General features: G+C 38.6%; 1 non-coding gene across 1 annotated transcript; it reads left to right on the top strand.

Moving 5' to 3' along the window:
• Positions 1-17,226: 17,226 nt before the first annotated feature.
• On the top strand, positions 17,227-17,332 carry LOC112090132. The gene has a single exon (XR_002901482.1). It is a non-coding gene; the product is annotated as a small nucleolar RNA R71 (small nucleolar RNA).
• Positions 17,333-23,252: the final 5,920 nt, after the last annotated feature.

Below are 23,252 nucleotides of genomic sequence, written 5' to 3'. Positions count from 1 at the left end.
GTTAGGATCGATGCAGTCATCGCTCTACGCGATGAATGAGATGACAACAAAGCGTAAATACATGGTGGTGTTAGAAGCTGCAGCTACGGTGGTTGAGGCGGATCAATCGGAGCTCCAAAACTAGGATCCTAACCAAATGACGGTGTTAAAATCAGAAGCAGAGGCTGAGACAAAGCCACTGATGCCTAAAAATCCTAATGCAGCGGCAATACCAACTGCTGCTTCTTCCATCAAGTCTTGATCATTGGTAGAAGTGATGAGCAAAGAGGAAAACATGCCGACCATAAATTTCAATATTCTCTCTCTGATGGAGAAGGATCTGTCCTCAACCATAATCTCTCTTACTTTCGTAAAACCAAAATCTCAACAATAGGAAAATTTTCATGAGACATGGTCGTTGAGGTTGAGGTTAGAAGGAAGAGAATCTCATAAGCGTAAGAAGCTGATAAATGAGAATGCCTAAAAGATGTTCAACGACATGTTTCTATGGAGAAGGCAAAAAAAAAAAAATCAGTCAAAGCATCTGACTTTTAAACACCAAAGGTGGAAATCTAATTCATTAATACATGACTTCCTTGGGGTCTACAAAGAGATGATGTTTGGGGGGACTTCTGGATTAATAAGTAGAAGAAGGTTTCAGAGGAATAAGCAGAGTTGGAGCTTGAGGACAAGCTCCAATTTGAAGAGGGGAGTAATGATATGAGATGATGGTTAGGATTGGTTAGAATATTTTAGTTAATTAATTTTGTTTTTTGTTTTATGAATTTGGTTTTGATATTTTCCTTTCTACCTTAGAGTTGTTTTCCTTTTTTCATTAGGGTTATAATTTAAGTTGTATCAAGGCCTATATAAGGGTTTTTATTGATTAATGAGAAGACAGCTTCCAAGAATTAACTTTAATCTCGAAAAGAGACTAGGGTGAAGAGGAAAGCTTAGCGTAAATCTTCTATCTAATTCTTACGTGAACTATGGTTCATATCGAAATCTTCTCGAAACACAAGAACCACAAGTGGAGCGTGATCAGGTTTAGGCTCGTTCCGTTTGGTTCACATCGATGACAAAAATGGCATCATTTTTTCAGTATCTTCTATGTTGTCACAATTATAAATTTCATCTTTTTTTTTTATTATCGAGAATCTTGTATAAAGTTCTTTACTATATAGATGTTTTTTTTTTGGGTCCATTAATCGAAAAAAGTACTTATGCAGTGTTGTAAATGATCTCACTAATTTAGTGTTGGAATTATTTGCATCAGAAGGATCCTAGTGCAGTTGAATGCGACTGTACTTTCTCTCTTTCAGAAATCGCAAGAAGCAGATAAATCATAGAATTCATGCTTATATCATGTTGCAATGTTGCCTACAAGATGATTTCCAGAACTTTATCTAGAAGGCTCAAGAAATCCTATCTTTAATCCTCAATCTGCGCTTTTCTAAAAGGCCAGTTACTGGTTGAAAACAATTTACTGGCAATAGAAATGGTTCTAGGGTTTCATGAGAAGAACACTTTTAGAAGAGGCATGTTAAAAATTGATATTCGAAAAGATTTCCCTGATTGGCTTGAAATTGGTACAAGGAATTCTCAATACCTTTGATGAATTTTCTATTTTCTCAGGATTGGAATTGAACAAGGAAATATTGGCCTATATACATTGGGCCAAAATTAATGGAATGATTGGAAACTCTCCTTCGGTTTCCTCTTAAGTTCTCTCCAAATACTCTTTAAGGAAAATGCTTGAAACACAATTCAATCATTATCCAAGTTCACAATTTATCAAGATCTGGGTTCAAGAAAAGAAGTGATTGAATTTGTTCAAGAGCTTGGAAGGTTAGAGAGATCCAAGAAGAAAGAGAAAAAAGCTCGAGTTAGAGAGCACCGAGAGAAAGAAAGAGAGCTACACTTGGTGGTGTTAGGTATAAAAACCCAACCAAACCAACTACAAGCTTACGCAAACTGAGCTGTGAATGAGGGACAACCTGATCCGAGAGCACCTACTCCTAGAGTGCCCATGCACATTCCTAGAGAGGAAAGATGGATTATAAACTTTGATAAACATATCACCAGTGATACTCAGATGGGAATCCACCATCCTCTTTGTGATGTAAGTAATTAGGAAATCAAGTCAAGCCTAATCAATATGGTTCATGATCGGCTATTTGGTCTCTCAAACAGGCATCCAATAGCGCATCTTGACAACTTTGATAGGTTATGTGGCACCGTGAAGATGAGTGGCATGCCCGAAGATGTGTTGAAGTTGAATTTATTCCCTTTTTCATTAAGGGAGTGAAAAACTGGGTTTCCATCGGTTTTTAACCTTCTTTTTGTGTCTGTTATCGATTCAAAGTGTCTTTTAGGGTCTTTTATCGACGATTTTCAGGTTTTAGGTCACCTTGGGAAAAAATGAGCCATTTTGGGTGCAAATTAGCATATAGAGATGCATAATCAGGCAGAGACATCAGAAGTTTGGCATTATTTGGATGACTTCTCAATGATGGATCAAGCTAAGATTTAAATTCACAATAGATCATTGGATTAGCTTTCATTTTCAAGGGGTTTGAATAATTTACAATGGTGTAACAGGTGTCAAACTCATTTGCCATGATTGATGAATGCAAATCTTCAATCTAATTACAAGACAGCTCTCCTGACGTGCAGAGAGATTTGAAAGGCGATTTAGGGTTATTTTACGTACATTGTAAATCAAGCTTCTTAGTGCCCAGTCACCGTTGTGTTTCACCATATCAGAGCTGGAGAAAGATGGGGATACTCATCCTCCTCTTCCGGATTCACAATTTCCACTTGCTAAAACCTCTTTCCTCATCCATTGTTTAAAACAACTCAACTGTTTAAAAACATAATTTTAACATGACGGTGATCGATGGCTCTCCAACCATGAAGATCCCAGATGGGATTATTGAAGGTTCAGCCCCTCTTTGGGAGGATCTTCTTATTGGAATTTTTCTCTCTACTGCTCAACATATGGAAAAAATCCCCAGGATAGTTAGTAAGCTTTAATCCCTTTGGGATACATCTTTGAAGATTGATGCTTTTGTGGTGAATTCTACCACTGTTACATTCAGAATAAGCGGTAGCTCAGTTCGAGATAGGATTCTACGGAGATGAATGTGGAATATCGTGAATATTCCTATGATTGTTTCGAAGTGGACACCGGTGTTAGAACACGCTCAACCACAAATAAAATATATTATATTGTGCGTAAGAATCAACAATGCTCCACAGAAAATGTTTCATGATAAAGAGCTTGGTTTTCTCGATAGAGCTGTTAGAGAACCTTAGAAATTGCATCCCGACACTCAGCTTTGTAAAATTTTTTACGAAGCAAAGATACTTGTTGAAGCTGATTTAACAAAGGAGCTTCCAAAATCTTACCGGTTCAGATCGGAGATGGGAGTGGATGCTGTGGTGGATCAGTATCCATGGTTACCTCCAAGGTGCAAGACGTGTTCAAAGTGGGGTCATATGGCAAAAACATGTATGTTGAATATTGGGAAAAATGAGCTGTTGGTGAGAACAAAAGGGGAAGAAAGGAACAGTATCCAAAGAGATCGTTGTTCCTAATATAGAAGTAGAGTAGTAGGCTTGTGTTTTTTGAAAAAAGGAGCAGAGAACTGCAAAGCTTTCATTATTTTGTCAGAGTTTCAGCCATCAAAAGAAAAAATGGTCAGAAATGGTAGTGAAGAGGCTGTGGAAGAGGAGGAGGAATGGTCAAAAGTTTTCTCCAGGAAAAATAGGAAAAAGTCTAGAAAAAGACTTGGTCAGATATAGTGAAGAACAGATTGCTCAAGCTTCAAAATACTCGATCTTGAGTGGGAATGGAAAGGATGGTGAAATTTTGGTGAACAGAAAATGAGCTTCCATTAGAGGATGTTGTGAATAATGTATCTGAGACACAAGAGGACAAAGGGGAGGAAAATTCAAAGAAAGAGGAGAAAGATGTGACTAGTCCATTGTGTCCTCGTGCCTCAAAAAATGCTAGTAAAGTTTATTCAAAATCTTCTGCTGAGACATCTAATACCATGGTCCCGGATGCCTCGAGTAAAAGAAAACCCTGAAAAAAATATTACATGGTGAGCTTCTTTTGGAATGTGTGCGGACTCAACAAATCATCAAAACATTCCATGATCCGTAATTGGGTTAATAAAAAAGCTCTGCATTTTGGCTGCTTGTTAAAGACACGAGTCGAGGACAATAAGTGTCCTGGGATAGTAGATTCAGTGTTTAAGGATTAGTCCTTTATGTCAAATTATGAGCATAATCAGCTTGGTTGAATTTGAGTTCTTTGGAGATCCACAGTAAGGTTAACTCTTGTTTTCAACAGTGACCAAATGATCATGTGCTCTGTTTTATTAGAGAATAGAGACAAAGAGTTCTTTTGCTCTTTTATTTATGCATCTATTTTTGTGGAGGGAAGAGGAAGGCTTTCGGAGGACATGAAAAATCACCATGACTCCTTGTTATTTCGAAATAAGGCTTGGTTACTAATGGGAGATTTCACTGAAAAATACTTGATGGAGAGAAGCATTCAAATTTCAACACTATGGCTAGCATACCTTCAGGTATAAGAGATTTCAGTCGATTGTAAGGCATTTCTTACTGACAGACATGTGAGCTCATGGCCCGTTGTTGACTTGGTGCAACAAGCAAGAGGAAGGAAATGTAAGAAGCTGGATCGTGTCCTTGTAAATGATGTTTGGTTGCAGAATTTTATGCAGACTTACAGAGTCTTTGAAGCTGGTGAAATATCATATCACTTGCATTGCAGATTTCAATTGGCGATAGATTATTCTAAGGAACAGAGGCCTTTTAAATTCGTTAACACCGTCGGAAAGATGCATGAATATTTACCGATGGTGTCTTCTTTCTAGGCAGTAAGAGAGAAACATTTTCACTCAACTTTGGCTCTCTTCCATCTTTCAAAGAAACTAAAAGCTTTAAAACAGCCGATCAGGTTATTAAGTGAAGTGAAGATTGGTTTCTTCCCAAAATAGAAAAAGAAGCAGAGGCTATAGCTTACAAATATTGGCAATTAGTGGCTGTCCTTGAGGAAGAGTTCTATAAGAAAACGTCTAAGCTACACTGGCTCAAAGTGGGTGATCAGAACAACAAAGTTTTTCACAATAATGCAAAGACTCGAGAAGCAATAAATTCAATTCAGGAGATTCAATGTGCCAATGGTGAAGTGTTAATAAAGGCAGAAGATCTGAAAACTGAGGCAGGGAGGTTTTTTACAAAGTTTCTTACTTTTAAACAAGATGATTTGAGGGAATGACTTTAGATGAATTACAGCAGAAACTCAAGTTTCAGTGTAACAAATCTGACTATTCATGCCTTGAGAAGGAAGTTTCGGCCAAAGAGTTTAGATCAGTTCTTTTTCAATGCTGCCAATAAGTCACCTGGCCCAGATGGATATACCTCTGAGTTTTTTAAATCGGCATGGCCAGTAATTGGTCGTGAATTCATCATAGCCATTCAGTTATTTTTTCTCAAAGGTTTTCTACCCAAAGGGATAAATTCAACAGTTTTTGGCTCTGATTTGAAAGAAGTCAGAAGCGGGGAAAATGAAAATTTATAGACTAATCTCTTGTTGCAATGTTTTTGTATAAGGTGATTTCCAATATCTTGGCTAATAGACTCAAAGGTTTTTTTTCCTAAGTTTATCTCTCATAATCAAATAAGTTTTGTTAAGTATCGTTTGTTGATGGAGAATATGCTTTTGGCGACGGAGTTAGTAAATGATTACCACAAAGAAACAGTATCTCCAAAGTGGGCTATCAAGATTGACATTTCGCATTTGATTATGGACAGTGGCTTTATTTGCTGAATACACTAAAGGCTTTAAAATTTCCTGAGAAGTTTATTCACTGGATCAAACTGTGCATTGCCACAGCTTCATTCTCAGAACAAGTACATGGAGAGCTTGCTGGCTATTTTCATAGTGAAAGAGGGCTTCGGCAAGGGTGCTCGTCGTTGCTTTACTTATTCGTAATATGTATGAATGTTCTCTCTATGATGATCGATGAGGCAGCACAAGCAAGACGGATTGGATACCATCCTCGAGGCCAGAATATTCAGCTCACACAATTAAACTTTGCAGACAACCTAATTGTCTTTGTGGATGGCCAAAAGTGTTCAATAGAAGGTGTTCTCTCAGTGTTAGATAAATTTTCTCAGGCTTTGGGATTAAAGATACGTATTGAGAAGTCTACTCTATATATGGCTGGAATTTCTTCAAGTAATCGCGAGGATATTCTATGATATTTTCCTTTCTAAGTGGGTTTAGGCTTTGGGACGTATGACTACAAACCACTAATAGAAAAGATCAGAAACAGAATTGGCACATGGACTTCCTAGTATCTATTCTATGCTGGGGGATTGCAGCTTATACAGTCGGTAATCATGAGTCTTGCAAATTGCTGGTTAAGCATTTTTCATCTCCCATGCGAATGCATTAAGGAGATAAATAGGTTCTGTTCTGCTCTCCTCTGGTATGTGCGATAGCTAAATACAAAAAGAGCAAATGTTTCCTGGAAATATATATATATATATATATATGTAAACTGAAGGCTGAAGATGGCTTGGGAATCAAGGATTTAAAGGAAATAAATATGGTAAGCTGCTTGAAACTGGTATGGAGAATCTCATCTTCTTGGTCCTCTCTATGGGTACTCTGGCTGAAAAATTATTTGATCCGCAAGGGGTCCTTCTGGTCGATCAAGGAGAACACACAATCTGGATGTAGCGAAGGATTTTGAATAAGCAAGACATAGAAAAATCTTTCATGTCAATCAAGGAGAACACACAATGGAAGAGGTAATGTTACACCATCATAGAGGAAGACACAGACAAGCTTTGCTAAACAATATGGAAGAGGAGATTGAAAAGCACAAGGTCATGCAAAACTCTGCATCTGATATTAAACTTTGGAGATCTAAGCCAGCCAAATAAAAACCGAAGTTCAGATCAAAGAACACATGGGAACATATCAGAGAAGCAAATCTTATCTTACCATGGTCAAAGAGTGTCTGTTTTATAAGGAAACTCCAAAATAATATTTTCTTATGTGGCCGGCCATGCTTAATCATTTATCCACCAGAGACAGAATTCTTTAATGGAGTATAACTCATAATCCGCATTGTGTTCTTTGCAAGACCCGTTGGAAGCGCGAGATCATATTTCTTTTCATGTTCCTATGAAAGTGATGTGAGTGTAGTGGGCAACTACAAGTTTTACCCTAAACAAGCTGCAAGTGCACATCAAACACAATAATACTTAGGGATCGAAACCACAGGGATTTGTATGTTGAGGACTCCTAACTGATACTAAAAAAAATTGTAGACTTAATCAGATTTAAAGGGGGTTTGATTGTCACTAATTCGAATAATTAAGCAGGAAATAAAGGCTTTGAAAGAAATTGATTGAAAAACAATATAAAAATAGCGCTGGGCTTATGACTTATCTCTAGGGTTCATGATCTATAACATAAAGAATCTAGATAAGGTTTTCTATGAATCTGGAACTAGAATAAACACTTATAAGATTAGCTAATCCTCGTCACCCTAATCATCGATATATAACTCTCGTGGCTTTGATACGTTATATAAGTAGCTTTCGTCTCTTGCAGCGAAAGAGATCATGCAATCTTGATCGGAATTCATTTTGGCTCACGCCCCCTCCATAGATAGCTTTCGTCTCCTACGATGATTACGTCCATAAGATCCAGTTCAGGCAATCTGATATATAACTCTCGTGGCTGTGATTCAACCTTAGATCAGACACTGGGTGATCAATCCAGCATACAACATTAAAAACGACATGAATGGCAGAGTCATGTAAAAATAAGAAATCCTTAGTCTAAGAAAACCTAGATGTCAAAACATGGAAATCACTTGTAAAACATTGAAAGCTGATTGAAACACCTGCATAAGACATTAAAAGTGTTCCATAAAAATGGTAAAAATCCGGTGTTATTAGCAAGCCAAGTGTGGAAGGCTCTGGCTTGTGGTATCATGAAAGAAAAATTCTCAAAGGACTGGTATACTATTTTCAATTTTGCATCGGATAACACTCTAGATTATCTTCCTCTTTTCATCATGAGGTACTTTTTTCGAGCTTTGGTTTATGGCATATGGAGAGAATGAACCTGTCGACGACATGGAGATGCACCTTCACTTCCTGAGAGGATTATCTAAGTCATCGATAAGCTAATGCGAAATTGTCTCACCACTCTTCAAGGAGAAAATCGAGGAGGGCATGCTGGTTTGGTTAGAACTGAGATCACATTAAGAGTTTTTCTTCTTCTGTTCTCTAAATAATCCAAAACAATGAAGCACTAGATGTAAAATTGTATTTTATTGGCTAAAATAAAATTTGACATTCAATTGAAAAAACATTCCAATGGTGCAATCAATAGTTATACAAGTTATCGTGAAGATAGTCTAGTATGGCAAGCAAAAACATTGAGCATCAGAGGATAAATGTCATAGATACCGATCACAAGCATCTTTTACATGCACCTGACATACGATTCGCACGTCCACACACAGTCAAAAACACCTTCTCTTCATCCATACACTACTTGCAGACAACATACTGGTCACATATACCCATTAGGAACACTTTCTTGTGAATGATATCGTACACTGAAGGGGAAATTTCCTTTTCCATATTGGCTTTTTCCTGTTTCAACCAAAACTTACTCAGATCGTATAGAGATCTGTTTACATTACGCTTAATTTTCTAAAAATCTTTGTATCTATTTCTTGGGGAGAAGGTCTGTACATGCTCTTTTTTACAGATTTGGAGAAGATTTATAAACCCTCTTATTATCTATTGAATGTCATTATGTTTTCTCTCATATCTCTTTGTTTTATCTCTGCAATCAAATGTGAGTAGATTCATAGTTAGATTTTAAAATTTTCAAGGCTAGGGAATTCATGAACTACAAGTTTAGGATTGTTATATATATGGAATTATCGATTGGTTTATTTTTTGATCTTATCTCTGGAACTTGACTGGTGACCTAGACTCTGATCTTAGGTGTATTTACAGGCCGACTTTGTTTGTTAAATTGCATGAAAGAACATAAATGAGCATAATATATTTAACCAACGCGAGTTAAAGTTATTATGTTTTGTGAACTTATCAAACTCACTTATAATGCATGTTTAGGTTGTTGAATTCAACGGGTTTTAGTTTTCATATATCTAGTACATAGGGATTCAATACTTTGAGAAGAGGTTGATCTAGTATATAGTTGTTTGAGTTCGAGAACGATGTTTAAAATTTGTTTTTATTTAGGTTTTTATTTTATTTCATTAAAACCACAAACAACTCTCATTACTCTTAGCTTTACTTTACTCTTGCATTCTTGTAGTGTTTCACTTGGTCTATGAGGATACAGTACCTTTTATACTACTTTGTTTGTTGTGATCTTTTAGTAGTTTAAATAAGGGTAAACTTGAAGTGATTGATATAAAGATTTTTGATCCTTAAACCAATATCTTAAAAATGCTCATGTCATTGCAGTATTTAAGGTGTCAATCCAAATGGGAAGAGATTGCTACAACTATAATACATGAAACTTCTAAATCTAAGCAAGATCAATGTGGTTTTTGATTTTCAAACTAAGAACTAAGATAAAGAATTAAACAAGAAAGACAGAACAAGGCAATTAACTAAAGAAAAAACTAAAGCAATAAAGCAAAACAGAGTGATCAAAACAGAGTAAAAGAGAGCAAATGATTAAGCAAGATTGATGTAACAGACCAATTCGTCGACCAGACAAACCGGACTGTCACCATCGGTTCTAAACCGATTTACTACATTTATTAGATTAATAAATAACTCAAGTGTTGCAATTAAAATTCATAACTTATTCTTAAAAATAAAACTGAAGCAAATAATTAAGAAATCTTTTTAAGAAAAATACTGAACACAAATTAAAATGAATGAAAAACCCATCCCGAAAAGCACACCACTTTGGACTACTCTTCCTCGTAGCCGTCAAGATCATAATCTTCATACCCACCTGAAAAATAGAGGTTGAGGGGTGAGAAATTTGAGAAAATTACTCAGTGAGAAATAAATTCACACTCCCATTACAATATCCATTCATTTCTAATATATCAAGCCTAAAACTAAACAAGCAACAAACAGTACTCTACAAGCACACAAGCAAAACAAACACATGGATCATCATGCTAACAAGGCATGGCAAACTCTTCATCATGCTAACGAGGGATGACAAACTCTCATCATGCTAACGAGGCATGGAGAACTGATAGTAGGAATTTTTCAATCCTTGATCAATTCCTCAACTACTCATGTCATTGTAGCACTTGAGGTATCAATCCAAATAGAGAGATTCTAGACACTAGAACTATGAAGAGCTATCTTAATTCAAGTCTAATAAGCAGATGAGTTGGTAACAAGGTGATCTAAAAACATAAAGCAAACAAGAACAAGCAGTAATTAAGAATTAACAAGCAAACAAGATAAACAAAACAAAGACTCAAATTCAAATAAAGATAAAGCTAAACCTCTAAATGTGATCATTGATTAGGGTGCTTTAAATGTGAACTCATTATGCTAAGCAAACAATGCAACACTTGCAATTCTTTAGTCTAGACTTCCAAATCAGATAAATTCATTCTCATGACAAAAATCCCTTTGTTAATTACCAAATCAAGACTAATTCTCATTAGATGAATAAGCAATTAACAAGCATAAGGTTCCAAGTCTAAAATGACCAGACAGCCTCTTTGTGCATCAAAATAAGAGCTAAGAAAGACTGAATCTTATACAGAAAGATAAAGCAAGCATCACATGATCTCAAATTCCAATTAACTTAGAACTCTAATCTAGATTAATCCTCTCATGAAGGCATTAACCTCTACACTAATCCATTTTCAAACCAAATCATCATTTGTGAAATATGAATCAATGAGCATTAAGAAACAGTTCTAATATGTCATTCATACATTTAACAATCATTCCCATGATGAAAAAGGCATAAACCCTTAAGTTAGCTCATTCAGGCATTTCATCAAACACCTTTTGGGTGGAGAAATGCCTAAGTTCTAGATCAAGCTTATAATGAGAGATCTAGCATTAGGTTCAGCTAAGTAAGGAAAGGAGAAGAGAATCTAAGCTTAAACAATCATTAATCTACATCTAAGCACCCTAATCTACACACCTAGAAGCTTAAAAGAAGACTACTCACTAATCATGATGAACACACCATTTCCTTTGCAAGAGGTGATGTTGATCATGATTAGAAGTTAAGATGAGATGATGCAATGATAAGAAACAGCTTTTAGATGATTAAATCTGCAAGATATCTCTTAATCAAAAACGTTTTTACACTGAAAAGGAAAGAAAACAAGAGAGAAACTAAGAGAGAAGATAAGTTTTTTAGGGTTTTCTCCCAAAAAAGTATTTATACTAAGTGTTATGGACCGGGTCATCCCAGGACAAACTGGGTACTGACCCGGCTTCAAATGGGTCATGTCTCACGTGTGGGCATAGTCAGGTGCTTCGCAGGCCCAAGTCGCACAGCCATAGAAACAGCCTTGTGAGCCTTAAATCCTTCAGCCTCAGCCGCATGCCTATCTAGGTGTAAGCAGCGAGTGTTTGTGATAATCAGGCTTCCTTCTCTTCAACTCGCACAACCAGGACGCATTCTGGAGAGAATATGTGTGCGAGTTGGTCATCTTTAGTCCCAAGTCGCAGGCCCAAGTCGCACAGCCATAGAAACAGCCTTATGAGCCTTAAATCCTTCAGCCTCAGCCGCATGCCTATCTAGGTGTAAACAGCGAGTGTTTGTGCTGTTCAGGCTTCCTTCTCTTCAACTCACACAACCAAGACGCATTCTGGAGAGAATATGTGTGCGAGTTGGTCACCTTTAGTCCCAAGTCGCAGGCCCAAGTCGGTGTAAACCGCGAGTCTTTCTGCCGTTCAGTTCTCTGCTCGGCCATCTCGCATGCCTAAGTCGCAATCGGACCACTTCGCATTCAGGGGAGCGTAACATCCAGGATATGGATCCAAATGGCATGATTACAACTTCAGTGGAAAGAGCACTCAAATATCTCAAACTTTGGTGAAGAAACCTTTAGATCTTGGGAAGTGGAAGGTTCGCTGGACGACTCATCTCTGCAGCGTATTGAAACGATCGAAGAGCTCTTGGACCAGTGTTCACTACGGAGACGGTATCTTTCAGCACACAGTTCCAAAATGTATGATCTTAGAATTTCTGAAACCAGCAGTCAAAGACCTTGAATCTTGATGAAGGCCCCGCAACTGAATCTGAACGGAAAGGCATCGTCCTACGTAATCTTTGTGACACATCGGATCGATCTTGAAACTGTCGCAAGACAGGTGTGTCTTCCGGTGAGCTTAACTCTCATATCACAACTCCAAATCCAATTATTCAACCTGTTCTGGGACCGTGAGTCGATCATCCCCAACTTTTCTGAAGGACTTGTAAGCTGAATCAGAATGGAAGGTTTCTCGGATTGGCCTTCTTTAACTCGTCTCGGCGTTGCTCCGGAAAGGATGCGGAATAGGTCTGTCTTCAGGTGGGCCTATCTTTCAGATCACTGCTCCAAATTTGTCGATTATAGCTGTTCTGAAATCAAGACTCAATTATCTTGATCTTTTCTGAAGACCCTAAAGACTGAATCGGCCGGCCAGACCTTTCAATGACGTGATTTCGGAAATGTATCTGCACTCGGGAATTTTGGCCGAGAAACATGAACGGCCGGTACGTGTTTTGACCGAGAAATCCACCCGCGGTTCATGAAATCGCCAAGAAAAAGCTTCCTGCGGTACAGGCCAGCGCCAAGAACCTCCAAAAGGCTGTTTTCACCATTTTTAAAGCTCTGATCACCATTTCTTTTTCTGGTTTCACCTTTTCTGCTCCAAATAGCTCCAAATACACCTGATAAACACTCTAAACCATGCAAAGACTCATTGGAACCTAATGCAACCCCTAAGCCCTAAATCAACACCTAAACGCCTAAAATGCATGAAATAAAACATGATTTGGAATGAATTATACAACCTAAATGCTGCAAATTATGAACATATCAACTCCCCCACACTTGTCCTGTGCTTGTCCTCAAGCAAAAAGAACAAATGAGAGAAAGAGGTTGAATGCATTGGGAGTTCATATTTCCTTTGAAAGAGAGAAGTGACCACTAAGAGAATTCAAGTTCATGCTCAATATGCAATGCAAGACCATACTCTTTATGTATTTAATCAACAATAATCTCCACAAGTTCTCTTATTCCTCAACTCTTTGACATTCATTAAGCTTTTTACCAAGTGGATCAAATGATGCAATGTTTAAACAAGCAAAGTTTAGCTAGGGTGAGGTTATGAGACTAAAATGATCTCATCAGCGCCTGAGTAGGTTCAATGCAGCAAGGGGATCTCTCTATGAATGATCAAACTTTGGCAGAATGCTAAAGGTAAAAAGCAACCTATGCATACAAGGGCAAGGACTTATCCCACCCCACACTCTACTTAAAGATTTCTCACTTGCTCACTCTCTCAAGAACCTCTTTACACAGTCATTTTCCTCTCACTAGGGGACTCACTTTTTATTTTCACACTCAAGTCTTGGAGCTCAAACCTTACATAGCTCTTTTCCACTTTCTTTTGTAACCTCTAGCCTATTTTTCTTTCTTTTTAACACATTTGAGCTCTTTGGCTTCTTTTCTTTTCCTTTCACTTAGAGGCTAGACTCTTTATTTTCAAAACACTAGAGCTCACTTTCTTTGACTCAAACTCCAAGACTGATTTCTTTTCTTTTTCTATCCCCTAGTTCTCACCACTCATCTCTCCTTTTTCCACTCACCAACAAGTATTCCCCCACACTTAGTTCTTGCCAAATCTCTCAGCTCCTTGATGATTGAACTTAGCACTCAGTGAGACTTGCCCTTGTCGCTCTAAACCTAACACTTTCTGCTAAGTTTGATCCAAGGTGGCCTTTCAATCACACACTAACATTTGGCTTGAAGGAAGGATGGGTTCAGGGTGAGAAAAACTGATCCATATGCGGATTCAGCTATTTGAGCTAAGGAAGAGGATAGTAAAATCAGGATTTTAGCTCAAATATGTATATTAGTATCCACAAGCTTATTCAGACAATGCACCATAAGATATTTTCAAGTCAAGTTCAAGGTTTTCACTTATTAGAATTGAGTTTAATTCAAACTTGCTTCTCAGATTCATATCATTTCAAGCCTTGCAAGCACAAAAATCATTTCACAAGCATATTTAATCCAAATTCTCAAAGTGATTTACTCTCAAGGAAAAAACCTATCATTACTCTCATGCACAATGCAACCTATATGATGCAACTAGACTGAATCCTAAAAATGTGAAATGCAACTAGAATGAACATTTTTTTGTGAAAATATTTGATTTTTTCGATTTTTTTTTTGGTGGTTATATGCACTTAGATGCAGACTCAAGATGCAAATCAAAATAAGAACAAGAGGAAACATGATTAGTAAACACAAAGCCCCTCCCCCACACTTAAATAACACAGTCCCCTGTGTTATAAAAGCATGAGAAAGAGGAAAAATCAAATTCAAAAATGCAAAGGACAAATGAAAAATGCTGAATGCTCATTTACAAGTGTTTGGAGTGATACCTGGAGTGGTTTTTATGCAAAGGTGGAGTGAGTAGCTGCACCAGGTGAGGCTAGACATCACTGGAGTTGGGTTTAGCTTGGCATGTACTCCCTTGTGCGACATGGACTTGTCTTGGACCGACTCGCACACCCAAGTCGCACATAAAGCTTCTTGAAAGTTCTGGCCTTCTTTGCTGCTGCTACATGGTCCTAGAAGACACCAACCCGCACACCCAAATAGGTGTAAATTGCGAGCGTGTGTTCTACTTAGAACAGGGGAGAACTGACTCGCACACCCATGTAGGTGTGATTTGCGAACAGGTGTGCTAGATGGGACCTGGCCTTGTCCAACTCACACACCCATGTAGCACACCAGGCGCCTCACCAGTTTTCATGCCTTAAGTCATTCCTCAGCTTGTTCTCAGACTCCTTTTCACTTTGTCCTTGGAACACAGCATCCCTAAGTCACCTTAGACCTGAAAACACTTCACAAAATCCATAAAAATATCCTAAAACATGAAAAAAGAGAGAAAAGATTTAAAAGATATATACAAGGATAAGCTTGGGGTGTCTCCCAAGAGCACTTTGTTTCAAGTCACTAAGTTTGACTTTTCATACTCTTTTCTCAATGGGGGAGAGGAGGAGCTTTGATGCTCCTTGTCTTGTCCATGAATTCAAGCATGAGGTCCTTGTTCATCAGCTCTTTGACACTATTAGATCTCTCATCCTTGAACTCTGGTGTGAGGATAGCTATGACTTTGGCAAATGGTATTGATCTTCCATTGCCTTTAACTTTGTATTCAACAGCTCCACCATCAAACTTCCAAGGAGTGAGAGTTAAGACTTGAGAAGAGGACCCAAGAGTGAATGGTTTGGTGCTTGTTGGGTTCTTGTCTTGAGACCCTGAACCATTTCCTTTGTTGCTGATGATCTCCTTCTCACTTGGTGTAGGAGATAGAGATTCCAAGCAAGCTTCATCATCACTAAAGAAATCCCCTTCAAACTCAAGATCTGGTCTTACTAAGGATTCTTTCTTCTCCTCAACAGATGCAAGGGGTTGAGCTTCTGCTATAGTTCCAATACTCCCCACATACTTCATCTCATAGTGTTTCAACTCATCAGAATCATCAGATATAATCCCACAAAATCCAGAAAGAGGAGGCTTCAGAGGATAATATACTTCATCATCTACCTTAGTAAGCACCACTCTTTGAGTATCAAAGTCCATTTTAGCTCCAGTGGTATTCAGAAAAGGAGTTCCAAGCAAGAGAGGAAGCTCTTTGGTCTTCTTCATCCTCATTACCACAAAATCAGTTGGAACTATGCATTCACCAATCTTTAGTGGATAATCTTCAAGGATTCCATATGGCTTCTTTGAGGATGAATCTCCAAAGGTGATTGATATGGGGTGATGCTTAAGACTCTTGATCTCTAATCTCTCCACCATAGCTAAAGACATTACACTGATGCTTGATCCAGAATCACACAAAGCATTGTCCACTTTCAAATTTCCAAGAGAGCATGAGATGGAGAACTTTCCTGGGTATCCTAGCTTGGGAATAGATTTGGGTTTCACCCTTGTTGAAACAGTGATAGAGACTCCATCAGCTGAATTTGATTGAACTATTCTCTGATCTCTTCCTTCAGCCATCTCAGAATCATTCTCTTTCATATCAAAACAAGCTGCCTCCCAACCTTCTTTTTCAATGTCCTCATTGAGATCACATAACAGGAAGTCAAACTCCTCTATGATGGCGTCCTCATCATCTTGTGTCAGGCATTTTTCACTTGAGACATTGCCATGGAGAAGATCCTCAATTTCTTGGACAGCAGCATGATTCTCATCATTTGAGAGGATTGCATTGCAGTATTCTGTTTGATGTGCAACTGATGTCCCTGGTAAAGATCTTTGAGCTTGAGAACTGCAGTGGCCCTTGTTGTTCTCTAGAGTCTTGACTTTGGAAGCCAAGGTTGAGAGTTGAGTTTGAAGATCAGAATAAGTACAATCCACCTTGTTGTTAATCTCTGCCATTTTCTTGTTGAAGTCCATGGCACCACTTGCTTGACCTTGGAGAATTTGCTGAAGCAGGTTATGTACTTCTTGATCCTTATTCCCTGAGTTCTGTTGGAGGCTTTGCTGTTGGGGAGGGACAAAACCTTGTTGGTTATTGATGTGAGAGTGAAAGTTCTGGGTGGGGTGATTCTTGTAGTAACCTTGTTGTCCACCTACAAAGTTTACCTCAGCTGTGTTGTCTTCTCCTTGAAATGTGTCTTGAAACACATGATTCACATCTCTAACCAAGTTGACTGACTTATGAGAAGCTAGGAGAAGTTTATCTAGCTTCTCATTGAGAGACCAGATGTCTTTCCTTGTCTTTTCCTCTTCAGCACACACAGTACCTCTTGAATTCCTGTCAAAGTCTGATCCATAAAGCTCATCACTCTGAGCTACATTCTCCACAAGGGTCATATAATCATTGACTCCCTTGGTCATGAAATTACCATTTGAAGCAGTGTCCAAGAGTAGTCTGACCTTTGGTAAAGCACCTCTGTAGAAGGTACATAGCAGCTGAGCATCTGAGAATCCATGGTATACCCTCTAAATCTTTCTCAAGCCTCACAAAAGGATTCATGGTTCTTCTGAATAAAACTTGAGACTTCATTTCTTAACCTTGCTGTTCTTGATGAAGAGAAGAACTTGGTTAGAAATGCTCTTTGCATTGCTCCCATGTTGTGACTGATCCTTGAGGTAGAGACTTTTCCCACTGATGAGCTTTGTCTCCTAGAGAAAAAGGGAATAGCCTCAACTTGAAACTGTCTTCACTCACTCCATTCATCTTAGTTAGATCACAGACTCTATCAAAGTTGTCAATGTGATCTAATGGGTCTTCTAATGCCAAGCCATGGAACTTGTTTGATTGCACCATGTTGATCAAGCCAGATTTGATCTCAAAATCGTTTTCAGGTGTAGGAGCTTGAATCCCATGTCTCTGACCCTGAGTATTGGCCTCATCACCAGCTCCCATAAATTGTCTTGGACGTGGAGGTGGTGGCTCTTGCTGATCTGGTGGTTTCCATTACCACCATGAGCCTGTTGCCCTTGATCCATACCCAACCTCTCAATGTGCACAGCTCTTTCTCTTTGTCTTCTTGCTTGACTTCTGGTGTTCATACACCTGAAAACAAAGACAGCACTTGAAAGGTAGTCAGTAAAATAAAAGAAAATGACTTGATCTCAAGAAGATCCAAAGTCCTAATGCTAGAATGAATCCCCAAATGGCAACGGCGCCAAATTGATAGTAGGAATTTTTCAATCCTTGATCAAATCCTCAACTACTCATGTCATTGTAGCACTTGAGGTATCAATCCAAATGGAGAGATTCTAGACACTAGAACTATGAGGAGCTATCTTAATTCAAGTCTAATAAGCAGATGAGTTCGTAACAAGGTGATCTAAAAACATAAACAAACAAGAACAAGCAGTAATTAAGAATTAAACAAGCAAACAAGACAAACAAAACAAATACTCAAATTCAAATAAAGATAAAGCTAAACCTCTAGATGTGATCATTGATTAGGGTGCTTTAAATGTGAATTCATTATGCTAAGCAAACAATGCAACACTTGCAATTCTTTAGTCTAGACTTCCAAATCAGATTAATTCATTCTCATGAAAAAAATCCCTTTGTTAATTACCAAATCAAGACTAATTCTCATTAGATGAATAAGCAATCAACAAGCATAAGGTTCCAAGTCTAAAATGACCAGATAGACTCTTTGTGCATCAAAATAAGAGCTAAGAAAGACTGAATCTTATACAGAAAGATAAAGCAAGCATCACATGATCTCAAATTCCAATTAACTTAGAACTCTAATCTAGATTAATCCTCTCATGAAGGCATTAACCTCTACACTAATCCATTTTCAAACCAAATCATCATTTTTGAAATATGAATCAATGAGCATTAAGAAACAGTTCTAATATGTCATTCATGCATTTAACAATCATTCCCATGATGAAAAAGGCATAAACCCTTAAGTTAGCTCATTCAGGCATTTCATCAAACACCTTTTGGGTGGAGAAATGCCTAAGTTCTAGATCAAGCTTATAATGAGAGATCTAGCATTAGGTTTAGCTAACTAAGGAAAGGAGAAGAGAATCTAAGCTTAAACAATCATTAATTTACATCAAAGCACCCTAATCTACACACCTAGAAGCTTAAAAGAAGACTACTCACTAATCATGATGAACACACCATTTCCTTTGCAAGAGGTGATGTTGATCATGATTAGAAGTTAAGATGAGATGATGCAATGATAAGAAACAGCTTTTAGATGATTAAATCTGCAAGATATCTCTTAATCAAAAACGTTTTTACACTGAAAAGGAAAGAAAACAAGAGAGAAACTAAGAGAGAAGATAGGGTTTTTAAGGTTTTCTCCCAAAAAAGTATTTATACTAAGTGTTATGGACCAGGTCAGCCCAGGACAAACTGGGTACTGACCCGGCTTCAAATGGGTCATGTCTCACGTGTGCGCATGGTCAGGTGCTTCCCAAGTCAAAGGCCCAAGTCGCACAGCCATAGAAACAGCCTTGTGAGCCTTAAATCCTTCAGCCTCAGCCGCATGCCTATCTAGGTGTAAACAGCGAGTGTTTGTGCTGTTCAGGCGTCCTTCTCTTCAACTCGCACAACCAGGACGCATTCTGGAGAGAATATGTGTGCGAGTTGGTCATCTTTAGTCCCAAGTCGCAGGCCCAAGTCGCACAGCCATAGAAACAGCCTTATGAGCCTTAAATCCTTCAGCCTCAGCCGCATGCCTATCTAGGTGTAAACAGCGAGTGTTTGTGCTGTTCAGGCTTCCTTCTCTTCAACTCGTACAACCAGGACGCATTCTGGAGAGAATATGTGTGCGAGTTGGTCACCTTTAGTCCCAAGTCGCAGGCCCAAGTCGGTGTAAACCGCGAGTCTTTCTGCGGTTCAGTTCTCTGCTCGGCCATCTCGCATGCCTAAGTCACAATCGGACCACTTTGCATTCAGGGGAGCGTAACTTCCTGGATATGGATCCAAATGGCATGATTCCAACTTCAGTGGAAAGAGCACTTAAATATCTCGAACTTTGGTGAAGAAACATTCAGAGCTTGAGAAGTGGAAGGTTCCCTAGACGGCTCATCTCTGCAGCGCATTGAAACAATCGAAAAAAAGCTCTTGGACCAGTATTCACTCCAGAGACGGTATCTTTTATCACCCAGCTCCAAACTAGATGATCTCAGAATTTATGGAAATAGCACTCAAAGATCTTGAATCTTGATGAAGGCCCCGGCAACTGAATCAGACCGGAAAGGCATCGTCCCACACAATCTTTGTGACTCATCAGATCGGTCTTGAAACTGTCACGAGACAGGTGTGTCTTCCGGTGACCTTAACTCTCATCTCACGACTCAAAATCCAATGATTCGACCTGTTCTGGGACCGTGAGTCAATCATCTCCAACGTTGCTGAAGAACCTGTAAGATGAATCAGAATGGAAGGTTTCCCGGATCGGCATTCAGTAACTCGTCTCGACGTTGCTCCAGAAAGGATGCGGAATAGGTCTGTCTTCCGGTGGGCTTATCTTTCAGATCGCTGCTCCAAATTCATCTATTCTAGCTGTTCTGAAATTTAGACTCAATTATATTGATCTTTACTGAAGACCCTAAAGACTGAATCGGCCAGCAAGATCTTCCGGTGACGCGATTTCGGAAATGTATCTGTACCCGGGAATTTTGACCGAGAAACTTGAACGGCAGGTACGTGTTTTGGCTGAGAAATCCACCTGCGGTACATGAAAATCGCCGAGAAGAAGCTTCTTGCGGTACAGGCCAGCGCCAAGAACCTCCAAAAGGCTGTTTTCACCATTTTTAAAGCTCTGATCACCATTTCTTTTCCTAGTTTCACCTTTCAGCTCCAAATAGCTCTAAATACACCTGATAAACACTCCAAACCAGGCAAAGACTCATTGGGACCTAATGCAACCCCTAAGCCCTAAATCAACACCTAAAGGCCTAAAATGCATGAAATAAAACATGATTTGGAATGAATTATACAACCTAAATGCTGAAAATTATGAACATATCAACTCCCCCACACTTGTCTTTTGCTTGTCCTCAAGCAAAAAGAACAAATGAGAGAAAGAGGTTGAATGCATTAGGAGTTCATATTTCCTTTGAAAGAGAGAAGTGACCACTAAGAGAATTCAAGTTCATGCTCAATATGCAATGCAAGACCATACTTTAAAGGCCTAAAATGCATGAAATAAAACATGATTTGGAATGAATTATACAACCTAAATGCTGCAAATTATGAACATATCACAAACTCTTCATCATGCTAAGGAGGCATGGAAAACTCTTTTTAGTCACAAAGACATTCAACGTGGTTCACCTCAACCACCAAGCGATGTGGATCATTTTCTCCAGGTATGAACCCCAACAATCAATAACCGAACCACTGTGCCGTTACACAAGTCGATCACCTATCTCTAGCTACTTACAATAATTAGGCATTCAACCAGGTGAACAAACAAAGGAATTAAGCAGACGACAAGAAGGAAGGGGCTCGCGATGACTTCTCCTTAGCTCCGCGGCGACGGCAGCAGCTCGGGCAACGATGGGGGCTAATTTGCAGAGAATGAGGCTCTTCCCTTAGGGTTTTCCCTTTTATAACTGCAGAGATTGGGTAATGGGCTTCCTGCTGGGCTTTCCGCTGGGTTGGGATGTTACAGTTAACAACGATGAAAGATGTATCCTTGGGTGAGATCCTTGACTTTGGGTGGATCCTGATGTGATCTATGATGTAAAAACAGTTAATTACTTATTAACATTAGGTCTAGATTATTAATCAAGTTTAATCAATTCTTATAGCACTAATTACTTTATTAATTATCTAATCAAGAACGAATTCTCATTTTTGAAAAGACTAATTAAAAAACATTAATAACAGAATCCAATAACCAATAAACCTCTTAAACATTCATTCTTATAAGCTAAGTAGGTTAATCAGGTTCTTTGGGGCATTTCATCAAACACCTTCTAGGTGTGAAATGCCCTAAGACCAATATCAACTTTCTCAAGTAAATCTAGCATCAAGAGCACCTAGATAGAGAATAATAACAGTAATCTAAGTCCTAGGCACCATAGATCAACCCAGAAACATCCTAATCTATCTCACCTATGGATTCAAAAGAGAACTACTCACAACACATGTTCAAACCCAAAAAAACTAAAGAGATGAGATTTTGATCCATATTTAATGAGAAAAAGAAAAAGAGATTAGATGAAAACTGATATTTAAATGCATAAACTCAAAGGAATCATTCATAAACAAGTTGTGTTTCCCATAAAAGATAGATTTTTGAAAGAGAAAAGAAGATATCTTGCAAGTTGGGTCTAGAAATTATTTATATTTTTTTGGGTTGGTCCGGGTCAACAGACTGGATTTTTGACCTGGTCAAACTAGTCTTAAGTGGTCAACATCAGCCAAGGTCAGACCACTCCGTGCCAGTGTGGACCTCGGTGTAGATTAGTGTGACTCTCGGCTCCAACACCTGGATGGACACCTGAATGGACATCGGTGTAGTGTGTTTTTGGTAGAGAATGAGCTTGCCCGGTGTTGACCTCGGTGTGGAAATTGGTGTGGGATGAAATATCTCAGCTCCAACAACAGTATGGACATGGACACGGGTGTAAGACTTGAGCAGAACTCGTTTTGGCGCTGAGCAGACATGTCATTGTAAATGTGATGTATTGTCTGCACCAGGATTGACTTCACACCACCTCCTGAAACATAACTCAATTATATACAACTTCTATAAAGAATCTCCAGGCTAAATCTGAGTGTAAACCCTTCGTCCTGCTTGATCTTTCACGCTCTTCTTCTCGCTTCAACACCAGGGTTGACACCAGTTGACGTGTTGCTGGTGCGAGATCTAGACGTAGCCTCCAGCTTCTTTTTCCCTTTTAAAGCTTCACACTTCTTTAAATCCGTTTATTTGCTCCATTCTCCAAGTGTCTCTACCTCTTGGAAAATCTTCCAAGTCCATAGTCTCCATTCCATTCTCTTTGCTCCTTTAGCTGTAAAAGAACTTGTTAACACTCCAAAATATGCAAAACTCTCCTAGACCTTATGGAAAACCTATCTAGACTAAAACAAGACAAGAAACCTCAGAAAACTATGAAAACACATGCATGGAACTCAAAGAACTAAGCTAAATGCATGCTAAAATGGTGAAAAATATGAGAATATCAGTGATTAGGAGATAAGGGAACTCAATGGGAGAAGTGTGTTGTTACTTCATCAATAACAACATGGGATGAATGCAAGAAGGGTTTCTGATCGTAGTTCTTCTCCACTAAAAAAACCGCATAACTGACAAAATTAGCTTCAAGCAAGGAGCTAATGAGTTACTAAATGAGGCATGAAAGTGTTTGAATGACTATACTAAACGAAATATATGACTACACACTATGGAGTCCAAACAGAATCTATCAATGGCATCTTCCACCACGGTATTCACCAGGACTATAAACTAGCTCCCAATACTGCTAGCAACAGAT

Source organism: Eutrema salsugineum, unplaced genomic scaffold, assembly GCF_000478725.1.
Source record: "Eutrema salsugineum unplaced genomic scaffold, Eutsalg1_0 scaffold_11, whole genome shotgun sequence".
In the NCBI taxonomy this organism is placed as follows: domain Eukaryota; kingdom Viridiplantae; phylum Streptophyta; class Magnoliopsida; order Brassicales; family Brassicaceae; genus Eutrema; species Eutrema salsugineum.
The sequence above is the reverse complement of the archived record's forward strand: the minus strand, read 5'-3'. Positions and strand labels throughout refer to the sequence as shown.